The sequence below is a fragment of the Zosterops lateralis genome (genome assembly GCF_965231275.1).
Source record: "Zosterops lateralis genome assembly, chromosome: W".
Classification (NCBI taxonomy): domain Eukaryota; kingdom Metazoa; phylum Chordata; class Aves; order Passeriformes; family Zosteropidae; genus Zosterops; species Zosterops lateralis.
Window position 1 is genome coordinate 14,012,511 of NC_139801.1, and position 20,034 is coordinate 14,032,544.

The 20,034-nt window shown below is 44.5% G+C and overlaps 1 long non-coding RNA gene across 1 annotated transcript; it reads right to left on the reverse strand.

The window, feature by feature from the left end:
- Positions 1 to 3,250: 3,250 nt before the first annotated feature.
- LOC310922029 lies at positions 3,251 to 12,785 on the reverse strand. The gene is made up of 3 exons (XR_014592276.1): positions 12,688 to 12,785; positions 4,040 to 4,222; positions 3,251 to 3,886 (listed from the first exon to the last, which is right to left on the reverse strand). It is a non-coding gene; the product is annotated as an uncharacterized lncRNA (long non-coding RNA).
- Positions 12,786 to 20,034: the final 7,249 nt, after the last annotated feature.

A 20,034-nucleotide genomic window follows, 5' to 3' on the forward strand; every position in this document is an offset into this window, starting at 1 on the left:
TTACCTTTTTTGTTAAAAAGGTTTTCACAGTCCAGGATGGAGGTTAGAGGAATTACAGACATTTGGTCTTTATTCAGTAGTGCAAGGACTGGTCAGTGACACAAAAATTACACAATTAGTACAAAACACTCAGCAGTGGCTGATCAAAAACATGAACCATCCTGAGAAACGCAGCCTTGATTGCTGCAGACCATGCCACTCTTTGGGCTGGTATTTATGGCATTTATCAACTTTTGTTTGCGAACATCCGCTAGGAATTATCCCAGTGGCCCTGGCTCAACAGGACCAGACACAACAGCTCTGTCACAACAGAGTGGAGGAGCCAGCGCTTGTCACTGCGCTCACCCACAGCACCTGCAGCCCTGCCTGGTGGGAGGGAGGGACCCGGGGCCAGCCTGCTGCCGAGGGCCAGCTTGCGTGAGGGCCCACAGAAACTGAAACAAGGACTATTGAAAATGGCACAAAACAAGCAAAGACAGATCCTGTCACTGAAGCAGGGCATGGGCTCAGCACTGCCAGACCTGAAGCATTACCCTGTGCTGTGGGGCCTTGTGCCCATAGAGGCACTCGAGACTTTGGTAGCCCAAGCCCCATTGTGACCCCTGCCCTTAGAGGGGCAACACGTTGCGACGTGGGAGCAGACCTTCACAGAGGACAGCAGGCAGCAGCTTGGTGAAACATGGAAGGCTCTTTATTATCTGATTCCAAAAGCTTATATACATTTTGTACAGAGGGCCAAGATTGGCCCAAAGAGATTACAACCTCCTGACTCCATTGGTCAATATGACCATCAGTCAAATTCTCTCTCAGAGAACAAGAATGCAAAACATACTGATAAATTCTAAGAATACAATATTGTTTACATGAAGCAGCGTGAGAAGCTGCTGCAAAGACTCAAACACTTGAAAGCAAGAAATGCAGGGGTGACATCTCACCCTTTTTACCTTTAAAAAAAGAAAAAAGGAAAAAAGAAAATTAACTACAGTTCAATTTCTGTTCTCATGGGAGGACCAGTGGTTCCTCCTCTGTTGACCTTCATTCGGTCACGGTTTCTTCCTTTTCACATTGCAGGGTTAGTGAAATTCTGTGGCACCTGTAAGGTGCTCCATGGCATGCAAAGCCTTTGCCAATTAAATTTGCGGGGTTTCACCCTGCGTTCCCCATTTTTGTTTTTGAAGAACCAGGCCTCTGTGGCACAACGCAGGTTCTTCAGCAAATGGAACAAAACAACATTGCTGACTCCCTTTAAATTGAACAACCCATCTGTGTGCCATGTCGACCACAGAAATTAAATCCGTGACTAAATGAAAAAGTTTCTGGGAAAACTGGAAATGCCATGACAGCAGCCCCAATACAACCAAATGGGCTGCCCATCCTCAGGGGCTTCCAAAACTTGCCCTCAAAACCATCCTTCCAAGCAACACTGGCCTACCTCGTCCTCCCAAATCGTCTGTAAAGACAGTGGGTTCTTGCACTAAATTTCTGAATATCTTTGGGCTGCAAAAAAGAAATCCAAAGGATTCTTGCCACTCGCAATAGCTCATGGCTCCAGAGCATTTGGCAGAAAAACACTGCTTGCAAAGCTCCATTCAAATTCCTCCCATAATACTGAGAGTATGAATTTTACAAAAATCTGCACCCATCAAATTCGCAAGCATTGTTGCCTGCATTTATCAATCGAGCAATGAGCTCATACAAAAATGATTGATTGCCATTTTTGCGGCTGAAATCGAGCAATAATTAGCTCAAACAAAAAAAAAAAATTGATTGTTTGTTTGTTTTTTGAAACAATATTTTTGCCGCCTTGTGGCAGATGGGGCAAAAATGACTCATTCCAGAACGTGCAAGGAATTGGACATTCATCAGCCAGTGATACCTGCAGGATACAAATGAATCACAGAAAACAATCATTCAGATTCACAATTGAGGATTGGCATTTTGGAGGTGTTATAAAAACCTCCAGTCCCCAGAGTTCTGTTTCGATACAGAACACAGGAACATCCCAGGACTGGTTGAAATTTCCAGATGATCCTGTTCCAACAGCTCCCAAACCAAGTCACGAAGGGCAACAAATGGATCTTGAAAGACAGTCCATTCCAGCTGCTAAACAGCAAAGGAGAAAATCGCAATGTCTGTTCCAAATTGTTCCAGGACAGTCTCTGATTAGAGCAACAGTCCAGTGAAATCAAGGCAGCTCAATACTTCAGAGCAACTGCCTTCTCACCACCGACTCTTTGTCCTGTAAACAGAAAACTCAAACACAAACAATTTTGGTCCCTTCAGGGACACTGACAGGGAGAGGTGGGTGTGGGATTAAACCTTCCCAACAAACCTCCATCGGCTGTGGGGACTGGGAAGACTCTTCTGTCTGAGCATACTTCCTCTTTGCACCCCACTGCCTTTTTGACAGAGGCTGGCCATTCACATGGCTTGCCTTGCAAACATCTGCCATGTGATTTGGCCGTCCACACCTTCCACAAAGAAACAAAGGAGTGATTCCTCTTTTTTGCACTCTCTTTCTTTGTTTCTTGTTGACCTTAGCATTAGACTTGCCAGCCTGAGCATTAGATGATACATCATCGACCTCTAAATCCTGTCCCATGTGCTCCACAGGGACAGGGGTGAGAACTTTTCTCACCGCACCTGCAGAACGAGGGAATCCATCCCTGCCTTGCAGGGGGCGCCGTGCTGACCCACGGCCGCCCACAGCATCAGCCTTGGTTGGAGCATCATCCGAGACTGAGGAGGATCCCCCATCCCGGGACCCCTTGCAGCGGGGGAACACCCGCTTGTGGCCGGCTGCGCCGTGCCGTCCCTTTAAAATTGACAGATCAGCCACAGCTGCCTCTGCCGCGCTGCTCCTGCTCGGCATGGGGGGAGATCGCAGCACTGAGAGGGGCGTGTCCCGCTTGCCAAGCGCCGCCCCCACAGGCGTGGGCGACTTGGGGGGAGTGCCCCGATCAGCACAGGGAGGAGCGGGGGGGCTGGGAGGGTGCCCCGGCCCTGCATTCCGAAGCGGAGCCGTGGCTGCGGCTGCCGCTCTGCCCAGCCGCGCAGCACGGCGCGGGGCCGGCCCGCCCCTTCTCGCGGGTGGCACCGGCCACTGCGGGGGGTTTTTCTCCCGCTCCGGGGCCATGCGGGGTGGCCCTGGGCTGGCCCCTTCACTTCTTGGGGCCGCCCCCCCCGCGGGGGCTGGGCAGGCTGCATTGCCCGCCCTGAGCCGGCCCCGCTGCTTCTCGGAGCCGCCCCGCCCAGCGCCCCGGGACGGCGCAGCCTTGCGTCGTCCTGCTACAAGGAACATCCCATCGACACCCCACAGTGCGGACAATCCACGAAAAACATCCCACCCCCCTGATCCAAGAGCGCTCCCGGCGCCTCCAAGGCCAGGAAAGCACGGGGGGGGAGGGAAGTGGGGGAGGCAATCTTTCGCCTCTGCCGCCGCTTTTTCGGCACCGGACTGGGAGGGGGGGCCGATCCCGAGGGGCTTTCACAAGCCCCGAATTTTTCCACACTCCAGCGCCGATGAGGTGTGGGTGGGGAAGGGGTCTGCTCTGCAGAAGACCCCATGCCCGCCGCAGCTGGTGCCCTGAGGACGGGCAGGCTTCCCGCCATGCTGCTGCATTTCCGAGGAAGGGGGGTTGGCTGTTCTGCTCGCCTCCGCGGAGCCGGGACAGGAGGAATGAGTCCACCGTTTTCCCTGGCACTCAGCCCGATGGGGCTGGAGCCGTCCTCAGAGCTGGAAAGCTGCAATTTAGGCAGCACCTTCTCCAGCCTGTTCCAGGTGGCTATGAGTTCCAAAAGCTTCACACTGCGATCTGCAAAGAAAACCTGGAGCAGATAGTCGCCCAAAGACTTCCACTCTGCTGTAGAAAAAACTTTTTGAAGGCTGCAAAAAAAAACATGAGTTCTAGCATAATAGAACAATTTCTGGAGAGCATCTCCAGGAAAGGAGACTTCTTCTCTCCTCAGGACCTCAAGGCAAAGGTCCAACATGAGGGTTACCTCATCTGAGGAGGGTTTAGAGACCATTATCTCTTACCACGATTGCCTCAGGCAGAGCAGCTACAGTCTCTCACTGGGCAGACAGGTCCACCGACGTGCAGTTCTCTCGCAGTCGGAGGTCACCAGATGTGACCTGTTCTCCCACGTCAGGAGTCCGTTCAGACACAGACAGTGTCCAGATGTGCCGTTCAGACACGAAGGGTCAGCAGATGTGACCCAGCTGCAGTCCAGACACAGAGGGGTCACCAATTGTGACGGGGGACCCCGTTCTCACACGTCTGGGGTCACCAGATGTGACCCCTGCCCTTAGAGGGGCAACACGTTGTGACGTGGGAGTGGACCTTCACAGAGGACAACAGGCAGCAGCTTGATGAAACATGGAAGGCTCTTTATTATCTGATTCCAAAAGCTTATATACATTTTGTACAGAGGGCCAAGATTGGCCCAAAGAGATTACAACCTCCTGACTCCATTGGTCAATATGACCATCAGTCAAATTCTCTCTCAGAGAACAAGAATGCAAAACATACTGATAAATTCTAAGAATACAATATTGTTTACATGAAGCAGCGTGAGAAGCTGCTGCAAAGACTCAAATGCAGGGGTGACACCCCATGGCTGTGACTGAGCACGTGTGTGGTGAACCTTCCTTTAGCAGCTCTGGGGTCTGGGCTTGCTCCTCTCCCTGCTCTCCAGAGACCTTGTTCCCTGGCACAGAAGAGCTATGAGAAGTGGCTTGGATGGAGAGGAAGGCACACCTGAAATACAGAGACCCACCCAAACCTGTCCTGACACAAGGGTTGAAGCCGGAGCAATGAAACTATCAGGAAGGGATTTTCTTATTTCTTGTTGGAAATGGCTGTTTTCTGAGCTCAGCTTGACTCACTGGATGGTGTGTCCTGATGGAGTTGCTGACTGAGTAAGAAAATAAGAAAGTTCTTAAATACAACCACAGCTCAGGATCAGCTGCAGAGCCACTTTCAGAGCTGCAGCACCAACCCTTTGCTGTATGAGCACCATCCCTGCTGCCACACGAGGGGGACACCAGTGTTTATCAGCCACTGTCATGTGGTGCTGCAAACCCATGCAAGGACACGGTAAGGCCTAGGTTGACCACCTTCCACTCCTCCCATACCTCCATTGACTGCAGCACAGCCCTTCCCACCCTCAAGGAGTCACCTGAGGTCCCCAGCAATCCCTTGCAACAGCAAAGCAGAACAAAGAGCAGGGCCATGGAAGTTACAACAATCAGATTCCTTTCTTTGCTTTACAGCAAGGAATAGTGAGAGGTAAATTTTCTCCAAGGGAATCTTTTCTGCTCCCCTCATTCAGCAGCACACACATCAACAAGATACCTGGGTGACCCAAAAGATTCTATGTGGCACAATTCAGTGTAAACTCTACCAAAATTAATGTGACTGATGGCAGCCACATTACCCTGCTTGTTTTCTCAAAATTAAATGGTCTCTGGGAGCACAGGAGAGGAGAGATGTCCACATTGCAACATACACGTGCAGCAAACTCCCAGGGCTACACTGGAGTAAAAGGACTTCTGGGAGTTGGGCTGTGCATGGGAAGTGCTCTTACTCTTAGTCCAGCAGCTTATTTTAGCCAACAACTTAGTTAACACAGCCTCAGTTTTTTTCAGTCACTCCTTAGATGGAGGCATGAAGCAAGAAACCAAGCAGGACTTCAGCCTGGGATATCTGCACTGGAAGCTCATTTGCACACACCTTCCACTGAAGCCTGAGGGAAGGCTGGACTACTCCAAATGCAGGTGGTTGGTGCTGGCAGGTCCCCCCACTAGGGAAGGGCGATTGAGGGAGGAGAGTTGTGGGCTTCTCTCCCTTGCTCAGTTGTTTCCAGAGGAGTGAACAGGTTAATCTGCTTCCACTAGGTACCTGAGTGCAGGAGCTGCCTGCAAACTGCAGGAGTATTTCTAAACAGCTGTAAAGCACTTGCTGTGTCGTGTGTCTGAGAAGATGTGTCTGTATGGCCACACACAGGTGAGCCAGGTGCAAGGATTGCTTAAAAAAAAAACCCCAAACCTGGAGCCTGTTGACACCAGCATGGACCAAGGGACCAACAGGTGTGAGGACAGAAACTCGAAAGAAGGCAGGAGGCAGTGGCAAGGCTGTTTGAGTACCAGGGGAGAAGCAAAAGCAGCACAGAGCACAGCCAGCAGCCTGATCAGGTAACTCGCTGATGAGACAGAAGGGTTGCACTCACCAGGGCTGGCAGATCCAGCTGGCGCTGCCTCAATGCACACTAAGCATCAGGTGTCAGGGCTCACATGCCAAGGGCCCTGCCTCCCATGCTGATCCTGGCAGCCATTCAAGTATCTCAGAAATCTCTGGGCAGATTACAAGGGAAGCAGAGATGAGACACAAATACCAGGCCAGCAGAGAGCTGCACTTCAGGAATCTCCTCTCCTTTGCAAGTCTTGAGTTATGTGGTATGAGCTGGCAAGACTGTAATTCAGATCCTCAAATATGAAATGCTGTTCTAGGAGTAAAACCTGATCTGAATCTGGATTTGTGTTAAGGGTGCAAGACTGGATGAGGTGCCTGACAAGGACAGAGTCCAATAGTTCAGTTGAAGAGTGCTTTTAGAACTCAGTTTATATTTAAAAGGGAAAATTAGTTAAATTTTAGAGTCCCAAGCTAAATGACCAGGCAGCAGGAGCTAGAATTCCTGCTGTCTGTTACCCATACAGAACCTGTTTGAGCCACTGGAAAACACCTTCAGAAATCTATCCTCAAAAAGTCCCATGAAACAGGGGTGGGAAGGGGGAGAACTGCTCTCAAAGGACTGCCAGACTCCATAGCACTGAGAGAAAACTTTTTTTCTGTGACAGAGAAAACAGGACCTCACCTGAACCCTCCTTCCAGACAGCTAGAAAGCCGATGGTCCCAGAAAAAGAAATAGGATTGATGCTTTTTAAAGCTGTCTGGCTGTTGGAGTCCAGGACATCCCTTTGGATGACCTGGGACCCGGGAAAGGGAATTTGAGCCCTGGACAGGGGGGTGTGGAGCCGGTCCAGGGGGGTTGGAGACCTTGGCACAGAGCCCAGGAAGACACTGAGTTTGATCTTAGCCCATGGGAGAAACTTCCAGCATAAGGAGAGGAATTGCAAATCACCAGGAAGTGAAAATTGTACTTTAGCACAGTAGAACATGCAAAATTAAGTAGTTTTAGGATTCTTAGAATAGAGGTAAATGGGGGACAAGATGGTGGAATTTGGGTGGTACCTCGTGTCCCTCTTCTTCTTCCTCGTCCTCCATCTTCTGGGGTAGTGATGATATAAGGTAGTTAGAGTGGATTGGGTCAAAGCAGAAGTGACCCTTTTAGTGTAAGCACTAGGTATTGGTACAAAATAGTAAATAACCTACACGTAATTATCTGTATAAATGTAAGGTGATGTCCCATCAGTGGGCAGTTGCCTCGTGTCCCAGCCGCTGTCCGGACCTTGGCTGGGAGCGGAGAAAAACTCTGTGATATCAAATAATAAACAACTCGAGAAACCAGAAAACAAGGCCTTGAAGACTCCGCTTCTTTGTACCAACGCGACTCGGGGCTTTTAGAGGGCAAGGACTTTAAACAACTTGAATCTCGGGTGAGAAAACCAACCCGAGATCTGGCTGCAGACACTGACCTGACTTAGTGAACAGTATGTTTACATGATTTCAGAACAGAGCACCTGTACCTGTGGCTGCAGAAATGTAAAATATCATAAAGTGCTCAACAGAGATAACAATAGGAGAATTTTGCTCCAAATAACACTTTTTATTTGCCAAACCTCTGCTCTTATCTCTTAACTGAAATCCATTCCTCAAATTGTAAATCTGTGATATCTGATGGGTTAATACAAGTTTTACACCGTGATAGCATCAAGAGTTTTTAAATTTACCAAGGCTTATCAAAGTCTCAGGTTGCTTGGTTTCTTCAGAGCCTGGAAAAGTTTTGGAAAACTCAGTTCCCTGCTGGTGTAAATATTGTTTGGCAGCATCAGAAAGGCTTTCCAAGGGGAAATGAGAGACTGGAGCTCCTGTCTCTTTGAACCACAGCCAAATGCATCTTAAATTACAAACTTTGACTAGTGTGGTCCTGCTCTTGATGAGAGTTTAAAGAGAATGTAAAACACAATGACACTGATCTGTTTAATTGCCACACAAACCAGATAATTGGATACAGAGGAATAAAATAAAAACTGAGTATTTGATAATACAAAATTGAGAGGGGAAAAAAACCAGCTATGCAAAATTACTGTGTTATCAGTGATTCTTGATCATTTTCATAGCTGAAAATGACCCAGAGATTTAATTAGTCCTGGAAAATGTTCTTCCTATAAACTTGTGATAAGGGAAAATGTAAATTTTCTTGTCTAAACAATCAGCAACTACTGAAATGAAGGAAGATTGATACTGAAACTGAAACATCAGTTTTCATAGTCAAAATGTACAGAAGAATGTGACGTGATTTATTTTAGAGCAAAATGTTGGCACTAATAAGCAGTAAAAACACTGGAAAAAATGGCAAACTCAAATAGCTCATAGGCTTCAATGCCTGAATGAATCACTGCTGTCATTCAATCCAATTGCCCAGAGTCTTGTGTTTATTCTTTTTAAAGTAGTCTTACTTAAGGAACCAACTTTCCAATATCATATCACCACAGTGGGATTTAAGGATGTTTAGTTAACAGCATTTTGGAGAATTTTAAAACCTTTTTCAGCCCAGCTACTACACTTCCAACTCTGCAGGAAAGTCACCTGAGCATTTCAGTTATAGATCAGAGGCCTCCTTCCTGCTTTGAACTTTGCAGACTCCAAGGATTGACAGCACCAGTCTCAACCATGGTTGAGTTTTAAAAAACTCCTGACCTTAGATCCTGAATAAGTCTGTTGGTTTAGCACAGATGGTGAAAACTGACTTGTAAGATTGATGGCCAGATTGGCCAATTAAATACAGGTATACACCTCCGGATCACACAGCCTTTAAGTAGCCCAGGAAGCCTGGGGACTTCCTTTTTCTTTCGACCTCGCAGGAGGTAAGAGGGGCAGTCCCGGCTATCTCCTTCTGGGAGGGAGGGCCGGGACAGCCTGGCCTGCCCGGGCCCCGGCTTTTTTTAAGAGAGGCCCATCTGGCCTGGTGACTCCCAGGCCAGGGGAGGGGATGAGCTTATGCCCCGTCCTGGCCCGGATCGGTTTTTAGCGGCTGTAAAACACCCTGCCGCTTCTCTCTGGCTTGAGGCCTGGCCGGGCTGTGCCTCCAGGCCCCATCAGCTGCCGGGGAGGGGGGGGGGGGGGGGGGCGGGCAGGCCCTGCCTCCCTAGCCCCTGATACACCAGCGAAATCTAACACTGAGCTGTAGCGAGAAAGACCCTGGGCAGATTTAACTCTTTCCTGGCAACATGAAGCTTTCAAGGCTTAACTCTTCTGAGAGAGAGGAAAAAGACAGTGAACATAGAGAAGATGCAGCATGACAGTCAGAGAGAGAGAGAATGAAGACTTTTTGGGAGGAGGGATTTGAAGAGTTTGCTAGTTTAAGCTGAATTTCTCTTAGCAAGCCATGGTAATGAACTCTATATGTAGATTATCCTTTAAATCATGAAAAAAAAAATCATTTGGGGAGATGACTGCTTATTTGTGGATTTTTGAGCAAAGGTGTTTGCCATGGACTGAGTAATATTGCATTAGAATCTGTGATTCTTGTGGTCCCATAAGATGCCTGAACAGAGAGAGATAAGAAGCCCTCTGTGCCAGTGAAGAAGTGAGAAGATATCTCTGTTCCTTGAGATGAAAAATCCTTTGTCTTTGAAGTTATTCATCTTTAAAAGGTGATACTCCAATATGTTTGTTATAAATGTATATTATAAAGGCTTTTTGCAAGATGTGTGCTATATGATTAATAACATTGTGGTAAAGATATAGGATATAAGTTTTTTATTTCTGCTTTTAGTAAAAAAAAATTAGGCATAGTGGTAGTAGTTGATGTAGTATGCTTAAACTGTCTGTTTGGTCGGAATAACATCCAGTGAACATATAAAGAAGACTTTGCTGTTGATATACCAACTATTAGCATCTACCATCTGAAGAAAGTATGGACGTATGGACCAAGGCCCAAGCTGGAGGTGATAATGAAGACACAGCCACGAAACACGCATGCTCTAAAAAGGCAGACCCAAAGAGGGACCATGCAAAACAGTTCCACCTCGTTTTTCACAATTTGGAGACCCTCATACGGGATATACCTCATCCCTGAAACCCCAGGAAATCCAGAGCAAGGGAGGCACCCCACCTGGGTTTTTGGCAGTCCAAAACTTTGTTTTTCCTAGTGAGAATTGGGGATTGCAGGTAAACATCCAAAGAGACAAGCAAGGAGAGAGAAAAAGCAAGTAAGAAAAAGGGAAAAGGCTCCCTAAAACTGCAGTATTTTTTGCTCCGTAAAAACCTCATGCATGAAGAACCTGAGAAAGAAAACGGATTGTATTTCTTAGGGGAGCAGGTTAAAGGGGGTCTGTGTGGTGTGTGAATGAGACACTGGCTGGGTACCCCAGACTGGTGAAACGAGTGTGATGGCTTCTCATGCTGCGGTTCCGTTATCTTGCGAGAGGAATGGCCAGTACAGAAGCGAAGCAAAAGATAAGAAAGGAGTAAAAGTGACCCCCGGGTGGCTGGGACGGGGTCCCAGAGGAAAGAGGGGTTGTAAAATCCCCGGGTGGCTGGGACGGTCCCAGGGAGGGGTTGGACCCCTCAGAGAGGGAGCCGATAGTTTTCCCATACAATCCACTGGGAAAATGGGATAAAAGAGGGGATCCCCTAAATGTTGCCAGGTTGAGGGTTATGTAAGACCCAAGAGCATTTGGGGTTGGCCAAATATAGGTATTTTTTTGCCAGATTGAGGAAAAAACACAAAAAGGCCTGGAGGTGTAACTAGAGGCTTAAAAAGTGTGATAATCCAAGAACATCTGGGGGTTAGTTAAATACTTATAGGTAAATATTAAATACTGAAAGAGAGGGTACCATTTTCTTGTATTGTCTGCTTGTGTTGTCTGGTTGTGAAGGGAGAAGTGTCGCCCCTGATTTTCTTGCTTTCAAGTGTTTGAATCTTTGCAGCCTGATTCTCACACTTTCATGTAAACTATATGTATTCTTAGAATTTATCTTGTGTTTTGCATAGTTGTTCTCTGAGAGGAGAACTTGACTGATGGTCACAGTGACCAATCGAGTCAGGAGGTTGTAACCTCCTTGGGCCAATCCTGGCCTTCTGTAAAAAGTGTATATAAGTAGATTGGAGTCAGATAATACGGAGCCTTCCATGTTTGACCCTGCTGCTGCCTGCTGTCCTCTGTGAGGGTCCACACCCACATCGCAACGTGTTGCCCCTCTAAGTGCGGGGTGACAGAGAAGAGTGAAAAGAAAAAAATTATAAATAAAATTGTGTAAGTGGGGTGAGTGAATGTATATGTAATATAGATTGTTGAATTAAAAAATAATTTTTTTGGAAGACAGTGCATGGTACTGTATGTGATAAATTTGGTGTAAAAATTCATGTATGAAATAATAATAATCCGATGTATAATAAGAACAATGTTAATAAAATGTAAAATCCAGTAGGAAGCAAATCGTTCCCCCCCAGCCTGCACGGCTTCAGTTGCGAAACAGGACAAGAATCATCAGACTGGACAAAGACGCTAGCCAGCCTCGATAAGAATCACTTCCTCGCCAATGCAAGGAGAATTCCTTCTTGACGACGATGCAGATTTCATCAACGCCCTGGCACGATATGCAAACTGAAATCAACATAAGACTGACCTGTATAATTGGCATAAGAAAGAACCTTCCTGGAATGGATTAACAGGACTTGACAAGATCCGGGAAGGCCATCGAAAAGAAATTCGGACTATTCAGCCCACCCTGGACACCTGGACTGCCTAAGGGCAGAAAAATCCTATAAAACGGTGGACTGAAAGCTGCACAGGCGTGGATTTGGGCGTCTTGTACCCTGGTGTGCGGACCCCTATCCACCCGGCGCGGCGCTGCTAATTTCCTATTTTGTGGTTTTCTCATTTTGCTGGTGTTCGATATTGTGTTATTAATGAATTGTCTTTTTATGAATCCGATATTTGCCATTGCATTTATAACACTGTACTACTGAGATAAAGAGTTTTCTGTGCCTTGGGGAGGAAAAGGGGAAAGGTGGTGTTCAGGCTGTTAGAAATAACAGAAAACAGAGACCAAGTGATAACTAGATAAAATCTTGAAAATGGGACAAAAACTTAGTAAAAATCAGAGTTCAGGAAAAAAAGGAAAAAGGAGTTGCCAGCAGAAATACCCCAAGATAGCCCTTTAGGAGTTATGTTAGCAAATTGGGATCTAGATCCTTGTACAAGAAAAAAAGACAAAGATGATTCAATACTGTATGATTGAGTGGACAAAAAGGGAAATAAGATCTGACCATATTTATTGGCACAGATATGGTTCTTGTGAAGGGTGGATTTGTCAGGCTTTAAATATATTTGTAAATTCAAAAGAACCATTTAATCCAGAGGAGAAAAAATATGCTGCCTGCTGGAGAGGAGACATAGACCCTATGGGGATAAGAATTTTTAAATTATCAGAAACCCCAGAGACAGAGCAAGAGGAGAAAAAAGAGAAAAGGGCTTAGATGTATTGAAAATTTTACCTCCTCCACCTCTGCCAGCTGCCCCGCAAGCCCCTGTTCCCACGCCGGTTTCTCCATCACCCCTGCCGGCCCCCCCGGCCGACCCTGTTCCCCTGTCGGCTGCCCCACCCTACTCGGCCACCCCGCCCACCTTAGCCCCTGTATCAGCGGGTTCCCCCCCCCCGCACGCTGCTCCTGCGCCGCTGGCTGCTCAGCTGTCCCTAGCTGCCGCGCCTGTGTTTGTTCCGGGCCAGACCGCATGGCCAGGGATTCGCTCTGATAAACATGTCGGGACATGTCCCAGCCTCAGTTCCAGCAGCATAGGCTGCAGCAGCTACGCTGGAAATCCCGCCTGTCCCAGCCACGGCCGCTTCGTCCACCCTTCCCCCGCCCGGGGCTGCTCCGGCTGTCCCGGCCCCAGTGGCTCTGCCCTTGATGGCTCTGGCTGTGCCCAGTGTAGCCAGCAGAGACCTCGTGCAAAAGATTCATGCCCCGATTTGGTTTCCACCGGAAAACCCTGTCCTGTCAGCAGTTCCGGCTGCAGCCCCCTGCAACTCCCTCCCCTCCCTGGAGGACTCAGCCTCAGGGTGGACCCCTGCCCCCACCCCTCCCTCTCTGCCAGTCCCAGCAACCCCTGCCTTTGCCACTGTCCCCATGGTAACGACAGCCGCTGCTGGCCAGGGGACTTCTCTTAAAGGGAAAACGCCATACCAACATAAAGTTAAAAAACAGAAAAACTGAGATAGAGGGAATAATTTATTCCCATTACGAGAAGCTCCTATGGGAGTGGGAAGCACAGAGTTTTTAAATGACCCTTTGACTTCTTCAGAAGTCAGAAAATTTAAAAAGGAAATTAAAGGATTGTTGGAAGATCCTGTAGGTGTTTCGGAGCAACTAGACCTCTTCTTAGGGCCGAATTTTTTTACTTGGGCAGAGTTACAATCAATTATGAAGATTATTTTTTCCCAGGAAGAAAGACATGATTAGAGCTGCTAAAATAAGGATTTGGGAAAGGGAAAATCCACAGGGAGAACCAGGAGACCAAAAATTGCCAATAGAACCTCCAAACTGGAATCATAATGATGAGGCAGGACGCAGATCTATGAATGATTATCGTAATTTGATAATCAAAAGAATAAAAGAGGCTGTACCACGAGGACAGAATGCCAGGAAAGCCTTTGAAGGACAGCAGAAAAAAGAGGAAACGCTGACCGATTGGCTCGAGAGACTCAAAAGAAATATGAAACAATATTCTGGAATAGATCCTGAGACACCTGCTGGACAGGCTTTATTGAGAGTTAATTTTGTTACTCATGCCTGGCCAGATATTAGAAGAAAGCTGGAAAAAATGGAAGACTGGCATGAAAAATCATTAAATGATTTATTAAGGGAGGCCCAAAAGGTTTACGTTAAAAGAGATGAAGAAAAAGCCAAAACAGAAGCAAAGATGCGAAAAAGTAATTTCCAAAAAAAAAAACCCAAAGCCCCCGAGTACCACTCCTTGATATTCAGGTCTTAAAGACAAGGAAAAGGAGAAAAACAGAGCCTCAGTACAAACAAAATCCCAGGAGCACCCTAAGAATGTCTGTTTCTTTTGTGGGGAGGAGGGACGTTACAAACGTGAGTGTCCCCACTGAAAAAAGGATTTGAAAAATTTCAGAGATAAACCAAGAAGAAGAATAGGGGAGTCATAGACTCTATTTTTTAGGGGACAAATACCATCAAGAGCCTTTGATAACTTTAAAAGTGAGTCCCTAGGAGGAGGAACTAGAATTTGTCATAGATACAGGTGCCGAGAGGACATGCTTAATAAGTATTTCCACAAGTTATAATGTAAGTAAAGACACTGTAAAGGTGTCAGAGGCAAAAGGAGAAAGTTTTACAGTTCCTGTTATTAAAGATGTGATAGAAAGTGAAACTAGAATTTGGATGGGAGATGTCTTATTAGTCCCTGGGGCAGGTAGTAATTTATTAGGGAGAGACTTACAAGTAGAACTGGGAATGGGGGTCATACCACAAGAAGGGAAAATGACAGCTAAAATTTTAAAACTTGACCAAGAATGAGGATAAAATTAACAAAGAAGTCTGGGCTGGAGAAGGAAATAGGGGAGGATTAAACATAGACCCCATAAGGGTCACAATTGAAAGAGAAGAATGTCCTATACGTGTACATCAGTACCCTATATCCTTAGAAGGGCGAGAAGGTTTGAAGCTGGTAATAGAAGGACTAATAAAGGATGGGACATTAGAACCTTGTATGTCTCCTCATAATACCCCTATTCTACCAGTAAAGAAGCCTGATGGGAATTACAGATTAGTACAAGACTTACAGGAGGTTAACAAAAGAACCCAGACCCGTTATCCACTGGTACCCAATCCTTATACTCTTCTAAGTAAGGTCCCGCCCCAGCATCAGTGGTTTAGTTTGGTGGATCTAAAAGATGCTTTTTGGGCTTGTCCATTAGCCGAGGAAAGCCAAAATATCTTTGCCTTTGAATGGGAAGATCCACATACTAAAAGGAAGCAGCAACTAAGATGGACTAGATTGCCACAGGGTTTTTCTGAGTCTCCCAACTTATTTGGACAAGCTTTAGAAACAATATTAAAAACTTTCCCTACTCCTCCTGGAATACAAATTATACAATATGTAGATGATCTCTTATTATCAGAGGAAGTTAAAGTTGAAGTTAGGGAAGCTACCATAAAACTTTTGAATTTTCTTGAGGAAAAAGGACTAAGAGTATCAAAAGAGAAACTGCAATTTGTAGAACCTGAAGTGAAATATCTTGGACACTTAATAAGCAAAGGTAGCCGAAAACTAAACCCTAAGAAGATTGCAAGAATTTTATCCCTCCCCCTCTCCCTTCAAAGAAGGAAATAAGAAAACTACTTGAATTATTGGGATATTGTAGATTATGGATTGAAAGATATACACAAGCAGTAAAATTTTTATATACAAAACTGACAGAGGGAGATAATATAAAGTGGACCAAAGAAGATGATAAATTAGAAGAATTGAAGTCAAAACTAGCCTCAGTGCCAGCTTTGAGCTTACCCTCATTAGAAAAACCTTTTCATCTGCATGTAAATGTAGAAAGTGGAGTAGCTCATGGAGTCCTGGTTCAGGAGTGGGGAGGAGTGAAGAAACCAATAGCTTATCTATCAAAGATGTTGGACCCAGTGAACCACGGCTGGCCGGTGTGTATTCAAGCTATACCAGCTACTGCAATTCTGGTAGAAGAGAGCCGTAAGCTTACTTTTGGAAGTAAACTACTTGTGTGAATACCTCATGCAATTCGAAATGTATTAAACCAGAAGGCTGAAAAATGGTTAATGGACTCTAGAATCCTGAAATATGAAGCAATCCTAATAGACAGTGATGACCTGACATTAGAAGTAAACAAAAGTTTAAATCCAGCACAATTTTTATATGGAGAACCAAAAAGTGACTTAACATATAATTGTTTAGAAATTATCCAATACCAAACTAAGGTATGAGAAAATCTCAAAGAGCAAGCCCTTTGAGAAAGGGAAATAATATATGTGGATGGTTCTTCCAGGTGTATACAAGAGAAAAGAATGACAGAGTATGCTTTAGTTGATGGGAAAAATATGCAAACCATTGAAAAAGGAAAGTTACCTTCAAACTGGTCAGCCCAAGCTTGTGAATTATATGCTCTAAAAAGAGCACTAGAATATTTGGCACATAAGAAAGGAGCTATATATACTGATTCAAAATATGCCTTTGAAGTAGTACACACTTCTGGAAAAATTTGGGAAGAAAGGGGATTACTCAATTCAAAAGGAAAAGGGTTGATACATGAGAGTCTTATTTTAGAAGTCTTAGAAGCATTAAAATTGCCTGAGGAGATAGCTGTAGTATACGTTAAAGGACATCAAAAGGGAATGACCCCTAAAATAAGGGGAAATAATCTGGCAAATCAAAAAGCAAAAGATGCAGCAGAGAATGGGACTCAAAAGGTTAAGCTAATTCTGACTTCAAATGAGGAGGAGTTGGAAACTCCAAAATTCAGTGAAGCGAAAGAAGAATTAAGTAAAATAGGGGGAAAGTCAGATAAATTAAAGAGATGGGAACTTCCTAATGGGAGACAGTTACTTAATACGTCACTCACTAAAAAAAAATTAGAAAACATGCATCAAAAACCCCATTGGGGTACTCAAGCTTTGTGTGATCACTTTCTAAGGAATTATGGGTGTATTGGGATTTTTGGATTGGCAAAACAAGTAACTGAAAGATGTATAATTTGCCAGAAGGTAAATAAAAAGGTAATGAGAAAAACAACATTAGGAGGTCGAGAGTTAGCTCTCCGACCATTTCAAAGTATCCAAGTGGATTTTACTGAACTTCCTCAAGTACAAAGATGGAAGTTTTTATTAGTAATAACAGACCATCTAACTCATTGGGTGGAGGCTATTCCCACTGTCAAAGCCACAGCCAATGTGGTATGTAAAACCCTTTTAGAACAAATTATTCCCAAGTATAGAATAGTTAATAGAATAGACTCAAACAGAAGAACACATTTCACATCAAAAGTCTTACAGCAAATAGTTCAAGCCTTAGAAATAAAGTGGGAATGACACACCCCATGGCATCCACAGAGTTCAAGTAAGGTAGAGAGGATGAACCAGACTTTAAAGAGAACCTTAACAAAATTAGTAATTGAAACCCAAATGTCATGGGTGAAATGCCTACCTTTGGCTTTATTGAGGGTTCACACACAACCCAAGTCAGACTTGAGAGTATCACCTTATGAGATGATGTTTGGATTACCCTTTCTGACCACCCAACATGAAACAGCCACTTATGATGTAGGAGAGATGAGTGTTAAAAAATATGTCAATACAATTACAAAAACCCTTAAAAATCTGCAGTTGAAAGAGATACTCCCTCAAACTGCACCTTTAGACTTTAAAATCCATAATATCCATCCAGGGGAGTTGGTACTAATTAAAACTTAGAAAGAACAATCTTTAACTCCACAATAGGAAGGTCCTTTTCAAGTATTACTGACAACTGAGGCTGTGATCAGGACCAGGGAACGAGGGTGGATCCACGCCAGCAGGATCAAAGGACCCGTGGAAGAACCAAAGGAATGGACTGTAACATCTGAACCGAGTGATACTAAACTGACTCTTAAAAGAGGACTGAGTGGTAATGAACTGAGGAGAACCTAAATGACCCAAAAAATATACAAAGAATCATACCTAATTGGGAAATAAGGGCAAACTTATATCAGTAGTTTTAAGTTCAGCCTAAAAAAACTACAAAACACCTCCATTATCCTCCCTGAGGGGGAACACTTCCACTTCAAACAGGAGGATTAGGACTGTTTTGGTCAGAGAATTCTCATATTCTCACCTTAAGACTTATACACAAAAGGAGTTACTACTTTCATCAGGACTATACTATATAACCTGCCTGATTCATCCCAATACTGAACATGCTAGCTGGGTTAAAAATAAAATTTAGTATTGTAAATTCACAAAAGCAACACACCCATTGTATAAAGTGTTGAGTGACAAATTTATTCCCCATCCTAATAGAACTAAAAACAGCTGAAATAGTGACTTTACTTTGTGTATGGGAATTACTAGTGACTGTTGAGTGGGAAAATACCTGAGGAACAGTGGGAAATTACAGTTAAGAAGTGTCAAAGACAATTCGTCTGAAAATTAGCAAAAAAGAAGTGACAAAGAAATAGAGGGCAAAACTAAGTTAGCCGCTGTACTTGCCACCAAGAAGATCATATACTCCTGCTGTGGGTTGCGACCCCATAGGCATGGAGGGTGGAGGTATAAGCCATACCAGACCTCTGTCATTCCTTTTTCTGTCACTCATTCTTTGTCTTTTCCCTTATGGGATATCGGCAAAATCATGCCACAAATGCTATCGAAAGTTGTATATGGAAAGACACCGGAGTTCCTTTCTTATTACACATACCCATATCAACAGTCACTGTTATAACCCATACAAATTAGATAATTGTATTTATAATGGGAAAAAATATTGGATTGTGAAAAACTTAGGAACAAGTGGTGACAAGTTGAGAAATAAATGTCCAAAAAGAAAAAGATGGCTTTGTTTCACATATGCTGTTGGGAGTAAGGTCCAAGATTTAGTAAAAGAGCAACTGGTAAACAAAAAGACAAAGCCAGCACAGAAATCAAACCCGGTACAAATTTCACTCCAGAATTTGTATACAAAACTGGACCAGCAATTAGAAAAAGAAATAGATGTCTTGAGACTGAAGAAAAATCTGTTTGTGGAACTGGGGGAAAGAATAAGCAAAGAACTTAACATAACCAACTGTTGGGTCTGTGGAGGGGGTTTGATGTCAGAGGAATGGCCATGGAAAGGCAGTAGCTTAGGGCCCAGTTGAACTCCTTAAGTGAAACCAGACAAATATAAAAAGAGAAAACCAACCAAAAAGGTGGATTTTAAGCTCAACAGTAATAGGGGAAGAATGTCTCTGGTGCACTAGAAAAAACTTTCTTAATGAAGTGGGAAACGCACTCTATAAAAGATATAAGGTAAGCAATAGAACTTTTACTTAATAGATACCAAAGAAACCAACTTAGTATTGGACTCAAAAAAAAAAAAAAAAAAAGGGAAATTGTAAATATAATAATGAAGATGGACTTTTTCAATGTAATGATACAAAAAAATTTCCCTATTTCAGAATCCCGAAAATATCCAAATTTTGAAAAAATATAAATCAACAACAACAACAAAAAATATTGGAAAGCACCAAATGGCTTATTTTGGATATGTGAAAAGAGGGAAAACCCAAAACTCCCCTCTAGGTGGAAAGGGAGTTGCACTTTGAGAATCATACAGCCAGAATTCTTTCTTTTACCAGGACCAAAGGGAGATCAATTAGGGATACCAGTTTATGAGGACTTGAAAAGAAATAAGAGGGATGTGACTGGAGGATTCCAAAAATGGGGGAATGATGAGTGGCCCCCTGAACTCATATTGGAAACATATGGGCCAGCCACATGGGCACAGGATGGGAGTTGGGGATATCGGACCCCAATTTATATGCTGAACCACATCATAAGACTCCAGGCTGTTGTAGAAATAATAACAAACAAAACCGGTCAGACGTTGGAATTAATATCAAGTCAACAACGCCAAACAAGGGCAGCAGTATATCAAAATAGGTTAGCTTTAGATTATTTACTAGCTGAAGAAGGGGGTGTTTGTAGAAAATTTAATACATCATATTGGGAAAGATGGGACAGGAAGGACTTATGGATATGATTGTATGGTAAGAAATAATGCAGATGCAAAACCTGTGAGTGAAATAGAAATGAAAGCTAGTTTTGAGATGTAGGCATGGCAGG